This window comes from Notamacropus eugenii, chromosome 5 (genome assembly GCF_028372415.1).
Source record: "Notamacropus eugenii isolate mMacEug1 chromosome 5, mMacEug1.pri_v2, whole genome shotgun sequence".
NCBI classification, from domain to species: Eukaryota; Metazoa; Chordata; class Mammalia; order Diprotodontia; family Macropodidae; genus Notamacropus; species Notamacropus eugenii.
The window spans coordinates 67,058,052-67,068,942 of record NC_092876.1 but is presented as its reverse complement, the minus strand read 5'-3'; the positions used below and the strand labels follow the sequence as shown (position 1 = coordinate 67,068,942).

The window sequence follows — 10,891 nt, the reverse complement described above, 5'->3', positions numbered from 1 at the left end:
CGGGGGAAGGCACGTCCCGGGCCGGGCAGAACCGGCATCCGCCCCTCCGGGAGGAGAGCCCCTCTTGTCACTGTGCCATGTTCCCCCGCACTCTGGGCCCAAGGCCTGGGCTAGGAGCAGGGTGCGTTCCCCTGCCCCCGCCCCTCCCCCCGGCGGCGCGTTGGTATCTCCCTTAAAGAAGCAGGGACCTCATTGTTCTCCGGGCTGAGGGGCCCCGGAGGGACCCTCGGCATTGCCGCAGGGCGGCTGGGCTGACCCTGCCTGGGCGCCCCTCCTGGTCCGAACTCCTGGACTCGTGGGCGCGCCTGGGAGTGTAGGCCCCGCTCCGCACCCGGCGTGGGTCTGGAAGGCACATCAGCCAACTACCTGAGCGCCTACCACGTGCCAGGCTGGCACTTAGCATTTACAAAGCGCCTACTGCGTGTGGGGCACCATGCTCCGCCCCCGCCTCCCACAGCCCCTTGTGCCCACGATGTGCCGGGCACTGTGCTAGGTGGTGGGCATACAAAGAAAATCAAAAAGGAGGTCTGCTCTCAAGGAGCCCCCCATCCAAGTCAGGGACCACCTGGGGATACAGACAGGATGATGGTGGATGATCAGCTGAGGGGGGGCCTTCAGAGGATCCCCTCTGAAGAGGGATCAGAAAAGGCTTCTCGGAGAAGATGCGATTTTAACAGTGCTCACAAGGGCCGGCAGACAGCCAGCAGCCGATCGTCCGAAATCGATAGAACCGACAGCCCTTCTATTAACCAGTAGATTTAAAGCTTCAGCTGCATGGGAGCCAATAGTCAATCCATTAGCCAATGACCAGCAACAGTAAGTCATTCCTTACCCAGATCGAACAGATCGCCACGGAGTCAAGTTAGCAACATTTATTAATTAAGCTCTTACTGTGTGCTAGGCCCTGTGCTAATTAACCTCTGCAAACCACAAAGAAGGGCAACCTCAGTCTTTGCCCTCAAGGAGTTTATAGTCTCAGGGGCAGATGACATGCAAACAGAGACATCCCTGTGAAATGCTTGCAAACCTTAAATCGCTATACAAAGGCTAGCTCTGTTATGTGAAAATAAAATTTAGGGTAAAGTTGGAGGTGATTTCAGAGGGAAGGCCCTACCTAGGTTAAGGGGGGACCAAGAAAGGTTTCTGCAGAAGAAGGTAGGATTTTAGCTGAGACTTGAAGGAAGCCAGGGAAGAAAGGAGGTGGAAATGAGGAGGGAGAAAATCAGGCATGGGGGGAAAATCAGGGGAAGTGTGGTCAGGGGATGGGGCATCTTGTAGGAGGCATAGCATGGAAACTGTGTCACTGGATCAAAAAGTAAGTAGGTGAAAGTAAGGTGTAAGAAGGCAATCATTCAGCCCTCCAGACCAATAACAGACCCCAAAAGGTATTCAGTCAAAGGATACGGGGGTCATTTCTTATTTGCTTTTTTGTGTGTTTAGCCTGTCTCCTCTCTACCTTGTATAAATCAGGCCAGCTCCTATTTTGGCTTCCCCCAAAGATTGTTTTGCTTTTTACATGTAGACTCTAAAGTTTAGCACAATGCCTGGCATCTTGTAAGCTTTTTAATAAATGTTGATTGATTGACTGATACCTGCCCAAGGGAGATAGATTAAATTGCTCTAAGAAACATTTAGCCCTCAAGATCCCTTTCTGTGCAGGTTACTGTCATATTCTGAAAGACTTAGGATGAAAAATGCTCTCTATCTCCAGAGAAAGACTGATGAAGTCTGAATGCAGATTGAAGCATACCTTTTTACTTTATTATTCTTGTTGGGGTTTTTTTGTTTGGTCTTCATTTTCTTTGGCAACATGGCTAATATGGAAATGTTTTGCATGACTGAACATGTATCAAATTGCTTTCTTCTCAAGGAAGGGAGGAAAGGAAAGAAATTGAAACTCAAATTTAAAAAACTATTTAAAATGTTTACATGTAATTGAGAAAAAATAAAAATTAAATATAAAAAAAGTCACTGTCCTGAGAGCCAGAACTTCTTTTTATTCATGGATGAAATCAGACAACCTGTCAAGAAACACTCTTGAGCCATCCTTGGAGTGCTATCCCGCACTTTGATGGTTGTTATATATGAAAACTAGGGCAGCTAGTGCATAGAGCACAGTGCCTGAAATCAAGAAGACTCATCTTGGTGAGTTCAAATCTGGCCTAAGACACTTACTAGCTGTGTGACTGAGCAAGTCACTTCACCCTGTTTGCCTTGGTTTCCTCATCTGTAAAATGAGCTGGAGAAAGAAGTGGCAAAGCACTCTAGTATCTTTGCCAAGAAAACCTGAATGGGATCACCAAGTCTGAAATGAATGAAACAGCTGAACAATAACAATATTTTCAGATCTTTTCCACTTTCTCCTGAATGTTATTTTCCTCCGAGCTTTAAACATCCCTGAGATGACCAATTATAGTTGGATCTGTTGCTGAGCTTTCTTTAAACTAATTTTACCCTCCACTGTTTGTCTGATTCATACTATTCATAATCCAAGTATATACTGGAGAGCCAGTAATTTAATTTTTTAGCATGAGCATTTACACTTCGGAAATCAGTAAACTACTATAAAAAATCCAGGCTTGATATATTGTTTTGTTGATTGTCTAGACTTAAGAAAATGATGGAGAAAAGTTTACTAGTGTATATTAAACTTAAAAGTGTGGCAGCCTTGGGGTACAGCCCCACCCCTACCTCTTAGCCAGCTGTTAAACATTTATCAGTAATCATCCATCTCCTTCTCCGTAAGGTTTTACAAAGGAATTTCTATTTTAATCAGTGTTGCCTTTGGTCACCATCTCCCTGTACTTGACAGGAAAGTCAAGGATTTGCCAATTAAAGTGTTTTTAAGACTCTCTTGTTCTTTTTATGCCATTTGATTTACATCTATTAAACCTCTATGAAATTATTATCTTCTGTCATTCCTTCTATCCATTACCCATTTTTCCCAGCCAATCAATCACAAGTTTAAATTCTTCAGGATTAAATTGTTTCAATTTCATGCCGTATTCTTTTCTCATTATTACTCCGACTGGTTACTCGTTCTGATCTTTGCTCTAACAAGTCAGTAGTCTGACAACTGCTTTAGGATGTCTTTGACATCAATAGTGAGTTTTTTTTCCTGTCCATCAAAGTTGAATCAGTTTCATTTTTTAAATTTTTGATGGTTATTCAATACTTGCCATGACCAGTTCCTAGAAATTCCTGAAAAAAGTATTCATTATGTAAAAGGTTGACGTCTCTGGGTAGTCTGTGATCCCTTGTCTCTTTTCTTTCCTTCTTCCTGATCAGCACTTTTTGATTTGTCACTGGTTCCCACTTTCTTCTTGTCATGTCATCTGTCTCCCCACCACTGCTGCCTTACTTCTCCCCATATGGACCAGCTCCCTGTAGGATCCATGCCCTTAGTCCCTGAGGAAGTTATCCCACTCTGCTTTGGAATACTCATCCACTTTGGGGCTGAATCTTCCTGAATTAATGCAGACTTCCCTAGCTCTCTGTATCTAACCAGCCTCAGGCCTGGTTGTGCTCCATCTAACAAAGCAAGTCCTCCACCAAGGTCTTCTTGTCATCTGCCCCGCTGCCTGTAGTTTTGGAAAAGGTTTGTTGTTTTACTACTCAGCTACTAAGCACCTGAGGTGGTTTTGAACTTGGGTCTTCTTGACTCCAGGTCCAATTCTCTATCTACTATACCACCTAGCTGGTGAGTTAATGGGTAGGGATATATTCCCTTCCTCCTGAGTAAATGAGTGAAGCATTTTTCTAAAATGCACAGAAGAAAAAAAAATACAGAAGGGTATGCAGAATAATTATCACTACTTTATTAAGAGATGTGGGTGTAGGTATTTTTCAGAAGAAGAAATCAAAGCTATCAATAATCATGAAAAAATACTCTCACTACTGATTAGAGATATTCAAATTAAAACAACTCTGAGACACCACCTCACATCCATCAAATTAGGTAACATGACAAAAAGACAATGAAAAATGTTGGAGGGAAGATGGAACAATTGGGACTCTAAGACACTGTTGGTGGAGTTGTGAAGTCCAACCATTCTGAAGAACAATTTCAAACTATGCCGAAAGGGCTATAAAACTATGCATACCTTTTGACCCAGCAATACTGCTTGCTGCTAGATCTGTATACCTCAAAGAAAAGGGAAAAAGACCCATGTGTACAAAACCATTCATAGCAGCTCTTTTAGTGGTAGCGAAGAATTAGAAATTAAGGGTTTGCTCATTAACTGGGAAATGGCTGAACAGGTTGTGGTATATGATTATGATGAAATAGTATTATGCTATAAGAAATGATGAGCAGGATGGTTTTAGAAAAATGTGGGAACTGATGCAACGTCAAGTGAACAGAACATCAAGAGAACATTGTATGCAGTAATAGCGATATTGTAATGATGATCTGACAATCAAGTGTGAAAAACTTAGCTATCTGATCAAGACAAAGAACCCATGATGAAAAATACTCTCCATCTCAAGAGAGGAATGATGAAATCTCAGTGCAGATTGAAGTGTATTTTTCACTTTATTTTTCTTGCCTTTAAAACAACCACAATAACATAGCTAATATGGAAATACACTTTGCATGACTTCACTTGTATAATAGATACCATGTTGTTTGCCTTCTCAATGGGTAAAGGAAGGGTGGGAGGAAGGAAGAATTTGGAATTCAAAATTTTTTGAAATTGTTTAAAATGAATAAATAAAATTTTTAAATGGAGAGGTGTGGGGATGGGGCATGCTACCAATGTAAAATATTACATGCCTTTTCAGGTAAGATCTGAAATAATTTGTATTATTAGTTTTGTAGATATATTTTACTTTGTTACAAGAGACTTCTCAAAGTAATCTAAATGTAAAGTTAAAAAAAAAAATCATTAGAACTAAAGAAAAAAAAAAGAGGAGTTAACTCCTGACTGGATCTTCTCAGCCTTAGCTCTCTGAGTGGGGACATGTGACTCCAGTTCAAGGTGGAAAAGACCATATCCTTTTCTACCCTTGTATGATGACAACCCAGCCTTCAGTTCCTACATGGAGTATAGACTTAACTAGGCAAGCTTGCATGGGGCCTTTACCCCTTTTCTGTTTGTTCTTCTCTGATCTTAAGTGAATGAGTACCGCAAGACGGATGTGTCCAGGTTCCTCAGCCTCCTGGCCAGCGTGAAAGGTCCAGAGTCCTTGAGTTTGGATTGGAGCTGGCTTGGAGCCATGGTGGTGGGTTGTGACAGGTGCAGGAGCAATTGACTGAGCAAAGTTCAGAGAAGATTCTGTTTGAAGTGAACCTGAGCTAAAATCGAATGTCTATTCAGCAATCTCACAGACTGCTTGATGGTCTGATAAACAAGTGTGATCTTCTCAACATATTGTACCAGTGATTATACAAATTGGGTTATTGAATCCTATTCTGTTAATGCATGCTTATGAGGTATTTTTTTTAAAATGCTTAACCTTGTGTGTGAGTAGGAATATATTGCATGTCTCATACTTCATTCATATTATATATTCAGTACTTTTTTCACTTTTTCCATTTTGGGAAAATCCTACACTTGTAAACCACAATCTAAATTACTATAATTAAATCGTCACAGGATGCTGCGAAGAAGGAGGGAGGTTTAAGAGACAATGAATTTGAGAAAAGGGAACCTCTTCTCACCAGAAGCCAGGCTCCCAAATCACATACTTGATTTGAGATCAGGGAGAGGCCCTGGGACTCCATGCTTTGTTGGCCCAGCCTTAAGGCTTGATGTATTTCCAGGACAAACAGACAGAGGGTTGAACTCAGAATTTAACAAGAGAAGAGTATTCTTGGCTGTCCTTAGGAAATTGCAAAACTCCATTAATGACTCCAAACATCCACCAAAAGCAAAGACCTGCCTTTTTAGTACTAATATTCTGTCTGTGGCATGTCTGTAAGACATGTAAGACAGCAATCTTCAAAGTCTTGAAACTGGGTATCAGTCACACAGAGGTCAGGGGAGAGGTGCAATGCTGGGTGTGAACAGGCTGCAACATATAACTGACAAGAAACTTCCAAATAGCACAGGAGTAAGAGATATCATCAAAGAAATACACGAGAGGAAAACCTGATGGTCACATGGCAAGAGTGAGGGGAGACAAATGAACCATTGGAGAGCTCTGTTGCTATCCTTGTAATATCAGGAGAAAGTGAGAAAAACTTTAGCATGTTGGGTGGACCCTCTGAGACAAATGGATGCCACAAGGATCGGTTGTCTTCTGCATCATTGGAAGGGACAACCACTTAAGAACATAAATCCATTTGAATATCTGACTATTTGACATGATAAAAACTGCAGGCTTTGATGGATCAATTTCCTGGGACCACTAGGGCTTCATAGAAGAATTAGATGAGGCAGTCAATGGTGAAAGCAATGGGCCCTTTTATTTGGAGCATTTATGGGAAAGCAGCAATGAGAAGGCCATGTTGTTTAAATGGAAATGATATTCAGTGGAATGGGAGGTAGAAGCAACAAGGGAATGATACTAAGGCATCCCACTGGTATTCTCACATATCTCCTCATCTCCCTTCATCCTAACACCTTCCCTTGGAGATAATCTCCAATTTATCCTGCCTATTTCTTTTATGTCATTTAGTTGTTTGTATGTTGTCTCCTCCATTAGAAGGAGGAGGAGTCCTTGTTGAGGACTGTCTTTTGCCTTTCTTTGTATCCTGAATGCTTAGCACATTGCCTGGCACATAGTAGGTGCTTAATAAATGCTTGTTGACTTGACACTGGAATTGGGACTAGGACTTCTGAAATACTAAACATGAATGAATAATGATAAAGGACTAAACAAGGATAGACTATGCATTCACATAAGGGGAGATGATACATGTGTCACCTCTGAACCCTATTATCCTCTGGTCAAAAAGGGAATCTAAGTAGACAAGACTGGAGAGTTGTTCTATTATGTGTTGATTATCTTAAGAGAAGAACAGAGAGAGGAAGAGAGAAAGGAAAGTTAGGGTATATCATCTCATACAATCAGGTGTGAAAGTTGGCATCTGAAACAAGTGGGGGGGGGGAGGGGACAGCTGACCTGTGAACTTTCTCTCATCTGAACTGGTCAAAGGAGGGAAAGAGAGAGAGAGAGAGAGAGAGAATGACCTGGGTCCAAAAATACATTTCACTCAACAGGGAAAGGGAAGAAGGGGGAGAGGGAATTAGAGGGAAGCAGATTAAGACAGAGATTAACCCTAAGTAAAATAACTCTAAGGATGTACCAAAATATTTATAGCTTTTTTTGAGGTGGCAAAGAATGGGAATCTGAGGGAATGTCCATAAACTGGAGAATGGCTGAGCAAGTTATGGTATAGTAATGTGATAGAATACTATTGTGCTCTAAGAAATGATGGAGAGGACTTCAGAAAGCCTGATAAGACTTGTATGAACTGATGCAAAGAGAATTATTTATACAATGACAACAATATGTTAAAGATAAACAACTTCGAAAGAATTAGAACCTCTGACCAGTGTTAATGGCCCAACCATAATTCCAGAGGACTATATGCTACCCACCTCCTAGAAAGACTTAGTGCAAAATGAGATTTATATATAATTTTTTTAGGACATGGCCAATGTGGACATTTATTTTGGTTGACTATACATGTTTGCAGGGCAGCTGAGTGACACAGTGGAGAGAGTGCCCAGCCTGTAGTCAGGAAGACCCCTCTTCCTAAGTTCAAATCTGGCCTCAAGATACTTAATGTCTGGGTGACCTGGGGCAAGTCATTTTACCCTGTTTGCCTCAATTTCTTCATCTGGATAAAGAAATGGCAAACACCCCAGTATCTCCCAAGAAAACCCCAAATGGGGTCTTGAAGAGACAGACCTGACTGAAACGACTTAACAGCAACTTGAACAAACACCATCAGCCTTCCATTCCTTGGTTTTCCCATTTGTCAAATAGGTATAATAGCATCTACTTCATAGGCTGGTTGTGAGGAAAGTGCTTTGTAAACTTTAAACACTATAGAAATCTGATCTATTTTTTTAGACACATTTACACAGTCATGTTGTGAAGGAAGAATCAGAACAAAAGAGAAAAGCCATGAGAAAGAAATCTGATCTATTATTACCATAAGACATACTCTCTGCCATCATAACATTAAGTCTAGGCTGTAGAGGAAGTACAGCCAACTTTAATAGATAAGACTGTATGATATTTGTATTCAAGAGGTACAGAGTGTACTAGATTTGGAATTGTAGGACCCGGGTTTGAGTTCCACCTTTGCTATTTACTCTCTGTGATTCTGGGCAAGTCATCTGACCTCACAGGGCCTCAATTTCGTTATTTTAAAAGAGTGGGGGAGGGTTGCACTAGATAACTTTCTAAACTACATTCTTGCTATAAATCTGTGGTCTTATGGTAAAAAGTGATCTCTCCCTCCTTGAATTTCTCCTAGCTTTGTCTGGGCCTCTCCTGGGCATTGTTACTTTATATATTATCATCCTATTAGAGTTATTTCTGGATCTGCCTTATCCCCACTTGTTAAACAGTAAGCTCCTTAAGGGTATCTGAATGATAAGTCCCCAATGCCTAGTCCAGTGCTGTCCATGGTAGTTGTTTTTTTTTTTTTAATGTCTGTTGAATTACATGGAATTGAGCAGGAGTTAAGGAAACCTGTAGGCCCTCTTATCCAGAAAGTATGAACAGCTAAAGAAATGCACTCTGGTGATGTCCAGCAGGGGGCTCAGCCTTTGATTAGTGGGCAGTTAGCCTGTCCATCATAATGCTTTTGGTAGGCACTAGCATGAAGCAACACTGACCCCTCGTGTTATATGTCATTAATACAGGAACTGCCTTAAAGGCAGGACTGCATTTCTGGCTTTGGAATTAATGAACAGTCAACCCAAGATCCTAGGATTAAGGGCTAGAAGGAACTATATTTATTTTATTTTTTAATCAATAAATACTTATTAAGCACCTACTGTGTACTGGCCACTATACTAAGTTCTCAGGACATAAAAAAGAGGCAAAAGACCATTTCTGCCCTCTTACAATCTAATGGGGGAGACAGTATGCAAAGAAGTACATGCAAAGCAATCTACATACAGGATGAAAAGGAAATATGTACTTTTAAAATTGTTAATTCTGAGCCTAACAAACATCAACTAAAATGAGCAATTTTGTATACATTGTAGAACAGGAGATTATACATGCAACTGTGAATCTATTTTCTAGGTAGGGCTTACTTTTCTTTTTAAGTATATGATAAGCCCAACATATAACTTTCAAAAATGTCCTGTCTCTCCATGATTCCCCGAAGAGACTTTAGAGGTCATCCAGTCCTACCCATTCATTTTACAGATAAAGAAACTGAAGGCCCAGGAGGCTAAATAACTTGTGTGAGATTCATGTACAATTATGTCTGTAAAGTCTTTTGCAGATCATATTGTTGGTGGGGAGGCTGGGCTTCAATAAACTTCATGAGTTAAGAGGGCAAAGTCCTTTGGGGGCAGTGTAAGGGATCTTCTCATGGAGGTGGATACGCCCCATAGTACATTGCTGACAGACACAGGGAACATCTCCCTAGTGTCTGGGGCTGACTCAAAGATGATTGGAAACTGAGACTAAGCAGAGTTGGCTTCTGGTCAGAAGGATCCCCCTTTCCTCTTCCCCTGCCCTAATTGTGTTCTAGAAAAGGTAGCTGGCAGGATTCTTCTCCCTCTTTCTCCTGAAGTTCCAGACTAGAGTTCATCAGAAGGAACCTGCATGGAGGACCATTGATGAAGGGGAGAGAAGAAATCTGTCCCTGTGAAATCTTCTTTTAATTGTCCATGTCCAAAAACGTATGTCTCCTTCTGAATCCATCCCCTCCCTGTTAGGAGGTGGGTACCTTATATGCACATTGGTTTTCTACAGTCCTAGCTTTGCCATGGCAGATAATGGATACAAGAGAAGCACATCTGTTCTTGATCAGGTGGCCAGGAGAACTTCCCAGTCCTCACTCTACTGGAATCTTCTGCTTTTTTGTTTCCTTGTTCCTGAGAATGAATAATTCCCTACCAGAAAAGCCAGGGCATTAATCAAGTTTCTGCAGAAGCACATGGAAGGGATAAATACATATGCACTTTGCAAGGTGCCTCACCATGGATTTTCCTGGCTTTGGAGGTTACCTCTTGAGGAATCCAAAATTGAAAAGTTCCCAAGTTCAAGAGGATAGGCAGCTCCTTCCAGAGGGAAATTTCCTCGACAGAGGGCAATGCAATATCCCTTTTAACTGAAGGACGAAAGCCATGCCATGGGAAGAAAGGCAGAAATCTAGACTTGCTAACTTGACTATTGATTTGAATTAGTCTGCAGTGGTGTTCCATGGGAAGGTGATTTGTCCGGCAGCCTCCCAAAGTGTATTTACATTATAGAGAGACTCTAATGGGATATTTATATATTTCTCTAAATAATACTTATATTTAATGCTTTGGACACTGCTGGGTTCCATGACATATTTATATATCTGTCAAATAAGATATTTGTAGAGCACTCAACACAATGCTTGGTATATAGCAGCTACTTAGTAAATATGTATTCCCTTCCCTATCCTTCCCTCTATCCATCGATCCATGTCAGTGCTTTGTATCTTATGCATTTTCTGTTGAGGCAAAATAAAGGCTACCCCACACCAGATACCCATAGTATACATTAAGAGGCCCCTGTATTTTATGTAATTATATCACAGGGACATTTAGGGATTTTCTTGGAGTACTCCAGATAAGGGCAACCCAGACAAAGAAAAACTGACCCCCTAGGGTCACCCCCCACAGGATCAATCTTGGTCCATGTGAGCCCAGAGTCTTGAGGGACCCAGGTTACATTATGAATATTGAAAATACTCTAATGGACCCATGATTTCACCAATGTA

At 41.3% G+C, this 10,891-nt stretch overlaps 1 protein-coding gene across 1 annotated transcript in view; it reads left to right on the top strand.

The window, feature by feature from the left end:
• The first annotated feature begins 727 nt into the window (after positions 1–727).
• Positions 728–10,891, top strand: part of TRIM63 (tripartite motif containing 63) — a 49,520-nt gene continuing 39,356 nt past the window's right edge. The window contains exon 1 of the mRNA XM_072609417.1: positions 728–816. The gene's annotated coding sequence lies outside the window, so the exon portion shown is untranslated. The remainder of the gene's footprint in view (positions 817–10,891) is intronic.